General features: G+C 29.9%; 1 pseudogene; it reads left to right on the forward strand.

The window, feature by feature from the left end:
- The first annotated feature begins 5,495 nt into the window (after positions 1 to 5,495).
- Positions 5,496 to 9,848, forward strand: LOC114737059 (pleiotropic drug resistance protein 2-like; annotated as a pseudogene).
- The last annotated feature ends 25 nt before the right edge of the window (positions 9,849 to 9,873 follow it).

Here is a 9,873-nt window from a genome sequence, read left to right on the forward strand (position 1 = left end):
ATTAAGTCAAATGATAATGGGTCCGTTTGGAATAACTTATAAGTAGTTTATAAATAGTTTTTTAATAGTAATTTACTAAATACGAGACAAGCATGTAATAAAAATTTTCTTACTTTACGTGAAACGTGCTTATAAAGAATTTCCACCATGATCCCAAACAGCACAATACCGCCCTTGTATGTAAAAATAGATTCTCTTTGTTGCCGGCCACCAAAGAATTATGAAGAATTATTATGAGATCTCAAAAAAAAAATCATTTAAAAATCTCAATAACAAGTGAATAGTTGAAACATTTTATTATTTTCTATTTTAGAACTTTTTATTACAAGCTGTTTAGTTGTCATGAAATTTTTTTTGGTGAATGTATTTATTGCAATTCTCCCAAGATTTATTGGGAAGAGAGTCATTTTGAAGGGGGAAAAAATACTTACGGTCCTAAATATAAGACTCTTATACAGTATAAAGGTTTATATTTAAGACCGGAAGAGTACTTCACTAAAATAGCAACAAAATTTTTAACAATAACAACTAGTATTTTAAAAAAGTTTGGCTTGAGTTTTCTATGTAAGGGGTGATTCTGATTTCAATTGCGACTCCACTTTAAGAAAATAATAACTTTAATTATATGAAATGACAACAAAAATTTTAACCACTAGTATTTTGACAAATTAAGTTTATATTTTAAGCCCTAATAAATTTTTTGTTATTTTATATAATTAAAATTATTATTCTTTAAATTAGCTATTGATGTCACAACTTAAACTTTAAACCCAAAACTTTATCCTAACAACCTGAGATATTTTTCTCAAAAATGAGAAGAAGAAAAAACTGCCAACATCTATCCGTAACACTCATGAACACAGACAAACGGGCAAATATTTTAAATACCCAACTATCCAAATTTTTTTTTAAATATCTAATTATTATATTATACGTATAACATCAAAAAAGTAGTTATTAGGCCAACGAAAGTCTTTCTATAAGTAAGCACGCGATGTGAGTAAGAATATTAAGTATCGATATAAAAATTGATTTAAGTAATTTATCAGTATTTTTATAAGAATTTTTTTTTAAAACAAAAATATTGACTCTCTACGATCTAGCTCTCCCAAACTTCTTTAATACAAAAATATAATTATTGAATCATAATGCACACATATAAAAATAATTAATAATTTGTTTGGGGTGTCTCTTAAGGCAAAGCCCTCTCTTTCAACCCCACGATTTCTCCAATTTGATCCACATTATGCCTAATGATGCCCAGCTAATATATACTAGCTCCGATCCTTAATATAAGAACTGATTGACTAATTTGAGTAGATCAAGAAAACTAGTTAAGTTAGGTATTTGTAATAAATAAATATTGTCTTTTCTAAAATATCCTTGTTAATTAAGTGATTGACTAAAACATTATTATTACAAAGACTGTCTTAAAAAAAATAAATAAATATAAGAGACAAAATAGATTGGGATCTTATATTTAAGACCAAAATAAAAATCAAATGAGGTCTTATATTAAGAACCGGAAATAATATATACACGCAAATATATATATGTTCAAAGGATAATATATGATGAGTCATCATGTTTTTATATAATTTAATCATAATTAAATTAATTAAATAAAACTATGTACAGCTGTATGATTATGACAATCAAACCTCGCCTGTGACCATTTCATTTTTTTCCCCTTCTTTATTCTTTTTTATTTAATCTCTTACCCAGACGTCTTAATACTGTTTAATAATTTATCGAAATTGCTTAACTTCCTATTGAACAATGATTTAATTTGACAAATTTATGAAAGTACAGATGAATCGAATACTAATAAAATGTTTACAATCTATGGCCAAAAATCATTTGTTTCTAATAAACTGGGGAGAGAGTCATTATTTTCTTCAATATATGAAATTGATGTGACTTGTGAGTTTGTGGTCTTCGTTAGTTTTGGGGACAAACTTGAATTTCAGTTATATCAACATTATAACTAATTTTGACAATTTGTTGGCAAAGCAAAAAATCTCACACGTTCTTAATTGCCTTGACAAATATAGTTAAAAATAAGGGAACTATATGTGAAATTAATTCCCATTCCTTTCATAAGAGACCAACAAGATGAAAAATGTAAAGTTACTAGGATTAATAAATATGTTGAAAATACAAATTTATTTTAAAAAATGACCTTACTTAATAATTGATCTTATCAATGATACTTTTTTTTCGATAAGGGTATAAAATGAAAATTTTAATAAATACTCCAAACAAAATTTTTTTGTTTCTTATAAATATGATCAAGGGAAACCAAAAAAAAAATTCTCATATAGAAAATGACCAGAGGGAGTATATTATTGAAAACAATGATTATTAATAAAATTATGGCATTATAACATAAAAATTAAAAAAAATTGTAGTACTATTTAGAACTCTTAAATACTATAATTATAAAGCGATGCAATAATTATTTCTCTAAAAATATTGATTTTTTTTAAATTTTTTGCTTATGTTCTAAAAGTCCATGATCAAGCTATACGCTTGTTAATTATAATGCAATTGTAATTATATTGTAATTAGAAAATTTTGATGCAAAAAATGTAGAGAATTAAATATGTATATTAAGATTGCTTGTAATTAAGAGACAAAAATAAGTTGTAATTAAATAAATAGAGAAAACGCTGGCAAAAATAAATAAATAAATAGAGGAAACGATATGGTTGGTGCCTCGCGGAGCACGAGGATGGGCGAATTTAATTAAAAGTTTTTTCCCCTATCCCCCGTCACGCGCGCGCGCGCGCGCCCACATTTTTTTCCCCTTATCCCACGTCACGCGCGCGCGCGCGCGCACACACATTGTTTTCCCCTTATCCCACGTCACTCCAATCTGTCTTCTTTAAAAGGTAAAACTTGTATTTGTAGTCTTTTGTTTAGGTAAATATTTTTAATATTTAATTTTATGGAGTGATTTTTTTATTATTTTAATTCTAGTATCGTTAATTTTATTTCAGAAAATGTCAGTATTAAAATTTTAAATATTGATAAAATATTTGTTGATATTGATATATTAAAATTAATTTTTAAGATAACAAATAATTAACACGAAGAATTGTCATTAAAAATTAATAATATTAGAATTAAAAGACTAATATGTATTTTATTTTTTTAAAAAAATTGTAGTGTTTGCAAATTTTATGTGCGAATTTAAACTTATTTCATTTAGTAGAATAATCTAAAATTTTTATTTTTCATTGACCTGAATAATATTGTCGTACTAATGTCCACGCAGACAACGTTGTACTCACGAAAATTTGTGGCTATCAGTACTTTAATTGGGTACTCGATTTAAAATTTTAAACAAATCTCAGAATTTTTATCATTTTGGATGAAAAATATTATGTTATGAAAAGTACTTTTATTTGTTAGAAAATGCTCAAATCTGAATATAATTAGTAATAATAGGTGCTTGATTTTTTTTAAAATTAAAAAAAAATCCCTGTACAGTTCAAATTTCTTTGTTTATTATTGTCTGTATAATTTTTTTTTTCCTGTTTTTATCTTTTTAGGACCTGCAAGGCTACAACTATATTTGTGCGTGGCCCATTAAAATCTCAATTAGCACAATGACACTAATTTATTTATTTTTTTATTTTTGCTATAACTCCGCACTCATGATTTTTTTATAGAATATTCAAACTTAGAACTTCATGCTTTTTTTTTTTTGTAAAAAGACGTTTGATGTGGTTATAATGACTTGATTTATGCTTTTTAACTTTTACATTTTTTAAAACTAACTGAGATAACTTTAAAACATAGGGATTAGTTAATTAATGAGTAAAGGCAACAATGATTACTTCCATGATTTAACTTCCTTAATTCGGTGCTTTCGCAGGAAGAAAGCATAAGTGCTTCCAAATGTAATTTCAGTCTTCAGTTTTATTTAGTTGTATTAAATTTTTTACGCCTCTAATTATATATAGATTTATATAAAAAAATCTAATTTAATTTTCAAGTACTAAATTCTACAATTTTGAGTCGATCCATGCAATATTCTTGAAAGAATTTGGAGGAGGCTTTATACATAAAAGTGCTTATATACCCAAAAACTCCCTACTATTTCAGCATGAAACCTAGTATATGTGTAATTCTTTCTAAGTACTTCAGAGTTGGATCAAGAGGTTTGCTTTAATTATAAATATAATATTTTAATTTATTTTATTTCATAAATTTATAAATACTTTTAGTTATCTTTTTCTTCCTACTAAAATTATCCTTATTTATTGCGCTTACTAAAAACAGTTTCATTAAAGGGATAGTTTTCTTTGCCAACAATTAAAGGGATGGTTTTTAATACAAATAATTAAAAAATATTTTTAATAAATCAACACACATCTTTATAAATAACGAACTTAACCATTTTTTTTTAATTTTTACAAAGTACTACATCCGGTCTTTAATATAAAAGTTTATTTAACTTTTATTTTAGTCCTAAATATAACACTCTAATCCACTTTATCTTTCATATTTATTCAATTTTTACTAAGATAGTTCTTATAATAATAGTAGCAAGAATATTTTAGAAAAAACAACATATATTTATTATAAATAACTAATTTAACTAGTTTTTTTTATCTACTCAAATTAATCAACTAATTTTTATATTAAAGAAACGTACTAATTATCTAAGCTCTACATTTATGACAAAAGAAGGAACATCATAAATATGCTGACATGAGGGGCCAAAGAAATAACAATAAATACGATATTGTTAAGTAAGAAAATGAATGGACAGAAATACCAAAGTGTTTCTCACCAAAATCTGAAGAACCTGGTAACTACTTTATATATTATGATTAAATAAAATCTAATTTGCACCTCTAAATATAGGAACATCATAAATATGCCGACATGAGGGGCCAAAGAAATAACAATAAATACGAAATTGTTAAGTAAGAAAATGAATGGACAGAAATATCAAAGTGTTTCTCACCAAAATCTGAAGAACCTGGTAACTACTTTATATATTATGATTAAATAAAATCATAAATAATTAATCTTCGTACATTTTGGCACCACTTGCTAGCCTATCCCTGCATGATTGACTTTGACACGCAATGATGCAAAGCTATATTTTTCTACATATGCTGCTAACGACTTTGTATTATTTACGACAATTTCCACTGATTATTATACTTTTATTTAGAAATTAAATAGTGAAAATCACAGTGAAAAATAAACTTATAATTTTATTATCATTGGAAAAAACTGCACCTAATTTTTTGCCAGCACTAATTAAATTAAAAAGTATCTTATGATTATGAACTGTGAAGATTCTCAACCTTCGCTTTCTTTCATTTCCTTTACTTCATGAACACAGACTCTATAATCTACATATTACCGCGCCAATGGAAAGTTCCATTGTTTCCATTGTTTTCGAAGTTTATGATTGAAACAAAAATATTCTGAGAGTGGCTTTATATAGATTCTTCGTTCCTAACCTATAACACAGCACTCCATAGTGCTTCCTTCATATTGTTTCCCCCATTTTCAGTTTCAGAAACCTTTTCTAGTTCTTACCCATGAACGACCTCAGTTTCCATATATTACTTCAAGTTCTGAGCTTTCATTCTGAATCTTCTTCATCAATGCTCAGATGAAAAAACTCTTGTTCTCACAAAACAGAGCAAGAAAAAGGTAGAAGAATCAGAAATCAAGATAATCATTGTTGATCAGTATGGCTGCAGAAATTTTGAGTGCAGAGGATGTTGTGAGGTCAATGAGTGAAGGAAGGAAGAGGTCGAAATCTGGAAGGACATCTTCGAGTCTGTTTGACCTGATGGGGAGACCAGAAAATGTGTTTCAGAGAAGCAGGAAGGAGGATGATGATGAAGAAGAACTCAAGTGGGCATCAATAGAGAGACTCCCCACATATGATAGGATGAAGAAAGGGATTCTCAAGCAAGTTCTTGACAATGGAAGAATTAACTATGAAGAAGTTGACATTACCAAGCTTGGCATGCAGGAGAAGAAGATTCTCTTGGAAAGTATACTGAAGACTGTCGATGAAGACAACGAGAAGTTCCTCCATAGATTAAGGGACAGAATTGATAGGTGACTTTGATCTCCATAAGACACTTTTCTTTGAGGTTATCTGGTTAGTTTTCTGTAAAATTTGACTCCCAAGTTTCATGTTTTGCTTTTCCAGGGTTTCAATTGAGGTTCCCAAGATTGAAGTCAGATTTGAGAATCTATCAGTAGAAGGAGATGCATATCTTGGTACAAGGGCATTGCCAACACTGCTGAATTCTACTATGAATGCGGTAGAGGTATTTCAATTTGAAAGGAACCTATCTTGAGAGATTTAAGATTACTCATTGTTCCACTACTATCTTTGTTTGGAATTTGGTAACATTTTGTCTTTTCCTTGATCGTGGACAATAGGGATTTCTGGGATCAATCAAAGTTTTCCCATCTAAGAAAAGGGTTGTGAAGATTCTGAAAGATGTCAGTGGAATTGTAAGACCATCAAGGTACCAATAATTGGCAAATTCATGTTTCAACTTCATTATTCATGGGTTTTCATTCAGTAAAAGTCGAATTCTATTAGCTAATTGTTTCTCTCTCTAGAATGACTTTACTTCTAGGGCCTCCAGGATCAGGGAAAACCACGTTGCTTCAAGCACTTGCGGCAAAGCTGGGCAAAGATATAAGGGTATGACTTTGACACTTATTTGCTGTGATATAAAACATATACCACTTTTCTGTCCTGTCTTTATGTCGTTTTCAGAGTTCCCTTTTTAAATTCACATTTTAATTACAAAATATGCATGTGCACCTTTCAAAAGTAAAGTTCCACCTAACACGTTTGACACACATTGTACAAAGTGGCTCTTACCATTTATCCCATGTGAATGATGTTATAATTTTTTTTTTTTTTAATTTGAAGCCATTCATGATGGATTGTAATAAACCAAAAGCCAGTAAGATATTGTGTCTAAAGCAGTTCCAACATTTAACTCTAGATGATGCAATTTATCAACAGGTCTCTGGAAGAGTTACTTATTGTGGTCATGAGTTATCAGAATTTGTTCCAGAAAGAACATGTGCTTACATTAGCCAACATGATCTTCATCATGGAGAGATGACGGTGAGAGAGACCTTGGACTTCTCAGGACGTTGCTTGGGGGTTGGAACAAGGTATGATCTTCTATCAGAATTATCAAGGAGAGAAAGAGAGGCCGGAATCAAACCAGACCCCGAGATAGATGCTTTCATGAAAGCCACAGCAATGGCAGGTCAAGAAACGAGCCTTATCACAGATTATATTCTCAAGGTTTGAACTTTGAAGTCCATGTATATATATATATATATATATAGCTTTTTTAGTCAGCAGAAAATTTTCCCTGCATAAAACTTTATAATACAATGTAACAGATTCTTGGACTGGAAATATGTGCTGATATTTTGGTGGGAGATGAGATGAGAAGGGCATATCAGGTGGACAAAAGAAGCGTTTAACTACTGGTATGTATTCATAAATCAAGGTTGTGTTCTTCATGATAAGATTCTTAAAGTAGCTATATATTATATCTTATATACTAATAAATGTCAGGTAAAAATGCGCAAATGGCTCTTAAGTGTGTTACCTTTGTGTTTATCTGACCAAAACATTATTTTTTTTCTTACACTGATGTAGGTGAGATGCTGGTTGGACCAGCAAAAGCTCTTTTCATGGATGAAATTTCAACTGGTTTAGATAGTTCCACAACCTACCAAATTGTTAGGTTCTTGAGACAGATGGTCCATATCATGGATGTTACTATGATAGTCTCTCTTCTGCAACCTGCACCAGAAACCTTTGACCTCTTTGATGACATAATCTTACTTTCTGAAGGCCAAATAGTCTATCAAGGCCCACGTGAGAACATTCTGGATTTCTTCCACAGTGTTGGCTTCAAATGCCCAGAAAGAAAAGGAGCTGCAGATTTCTTACAAGAAGTTACTTCAAGAAAGATCAGCAACAATACTGGTTTAGAAGGGACATACCTTACCAGTATATTAGTGTGCCTGAGTTTGTAAATCACTTCAAAAGCTATACCATTGGTAAAAGGCTTTATCATGAACTTGAAGCTCCTTTTGATCGTACAAAAACCCATCGAGCTGCATTAGTGAAAGAAAAATATGGGATCTCTCAAGTGGAACTCTTTAAGGCATGCTTTTCAAGGGAGTGGCTATTGATGAAGAGAAACTCTTTTATATACATATTTAAGACTTCTCAGATTATAATAATGTCTCTGATAACCATGACAGTGTTTCTGAGAACAGAAATGAAGCATGGACATATGGAAGATGGAGGCAAATATTTGGGTGCCTTGTTCTTCAGTCTTATCAATGTGATGTTCAATGGAATGGCGGAACTTGCAATGACTATTATGAGACTCCCAATTTTCTTCAAGCAAAGAGACTTCATGTTTTATCCAGCTTGGGCTTTTGCTTTGCCTATTTGGGTCCTTAGGATTCCCCTCTCTTTGATGGAATCAGGATTATGGATCATTCTTACTTATTATACCATAGGCTTTGCTCCAGCAGCTAGTAGGTATGTATGAGATTTCAATTATTTCTTCTCTCAGACAAGTCATTTCTTTAAAATTACGATTCATTTTATACCTATAATATGCTGGTATTCCAAGTATGAATACATACCATGCTTATTCTCTTGTGAGTTTTTGTTTTGAAAAAAAAAATTGAATTTTATGTTAAATATTATAGGCTATTCAATACTTTACATTTTTTTATTTGAAAAATAACAAAATTTTTTCTTTGTTATATGAAATGTTTTAAAAATTGTATTATCTAGAAACCAGAGTAAAATGGACAAAAAGAAAATACAAGTAAATAAGTAAAACATACCTTAATTGGTAATAGGGTGGGGTTTAAAATTTATTCTTCTGACTTTGTTTTTAAAAAAAAAAAAAATTGATCTGCAATGGTGTAATCTATATAAAATCTTTGTGCTACCTTTGTGTACCCTCTGCAATATCAGTGTAATTGATTAATGCTGGTATAGCATAAAAATTGAGTGATATTAAAAATAACATTTTCAAATATTGGGACAACCAACACACATACAATTTAATATTAAGAAAAAGAAAAAACACTTTCTGGTCCATCCCTGATGCCTAATCTAAAGTGATAAAAGTGATAAAACAATTTCATCACGGGGAAATTGCAATTTACTTCTTTCCCCCCTCTGTTCAAAATAAAGATTATTTGTCTAACAATCAATAAAAATTATTTGCTACAGGTTTTTCCGTCAATTATTGGCATTCTTCAGTGTGCATCAAATGGCCCTCTCTCTCTTTCGCTTCATTGCCGCCATTGGAAGAACACAAGTTGTGGCAAATACACTTGGCACCTTCACATTACTAATTGTTTTTGTCCTTGGTGGATTCATTGTTTCTAGAGGTAATAATTAAGTTAATCCCTTCAATGTTTCTTCTAGTATATTCAAAATAATCTAAAGAGACTAAAAAAAGCCCAAAAAAAAAAGAATCATAATTCAACTCATAATAACCATACTTGTGACATATGATCAAGCACCATTTGAAGCTGTCAAGTGAAAACTCATTAATAATCTTATAATTCTCTCTAACATTACTATATATCCAAGAATGAGACTCTTCACGTATCAATTGATGCTTCTTATAAACTTTTTTATTTCTCTGCTTCTTTTTTTTTTCCCCCATTTGCAGATGACCTTGAACCATGGATGATATTGGGGATATTATATTTCTCCTATGATGTATGGACAAAATGCCATAGCCATCAATGAGTTTCTAGACAAAAGATGGGGCAATGTAAGATGTTAACTATTAGGATTAA

This window comes from Neltuma alba, unplaced genomic scaffold (genome assembly GCF_004799145.2).
Source record: "Neltuma alba isolate B1F8T4 unplaced genomic scaffold, ASM479914v2 tig00002750_pilon, whole genome shotgun sequence".
Lineage (NCBI taxonomy): Eukaryota > Viridiplantae > Streptophyta > Magnoliopsida > Fabales > Fabaceae > Neltuma > Neltuma alba.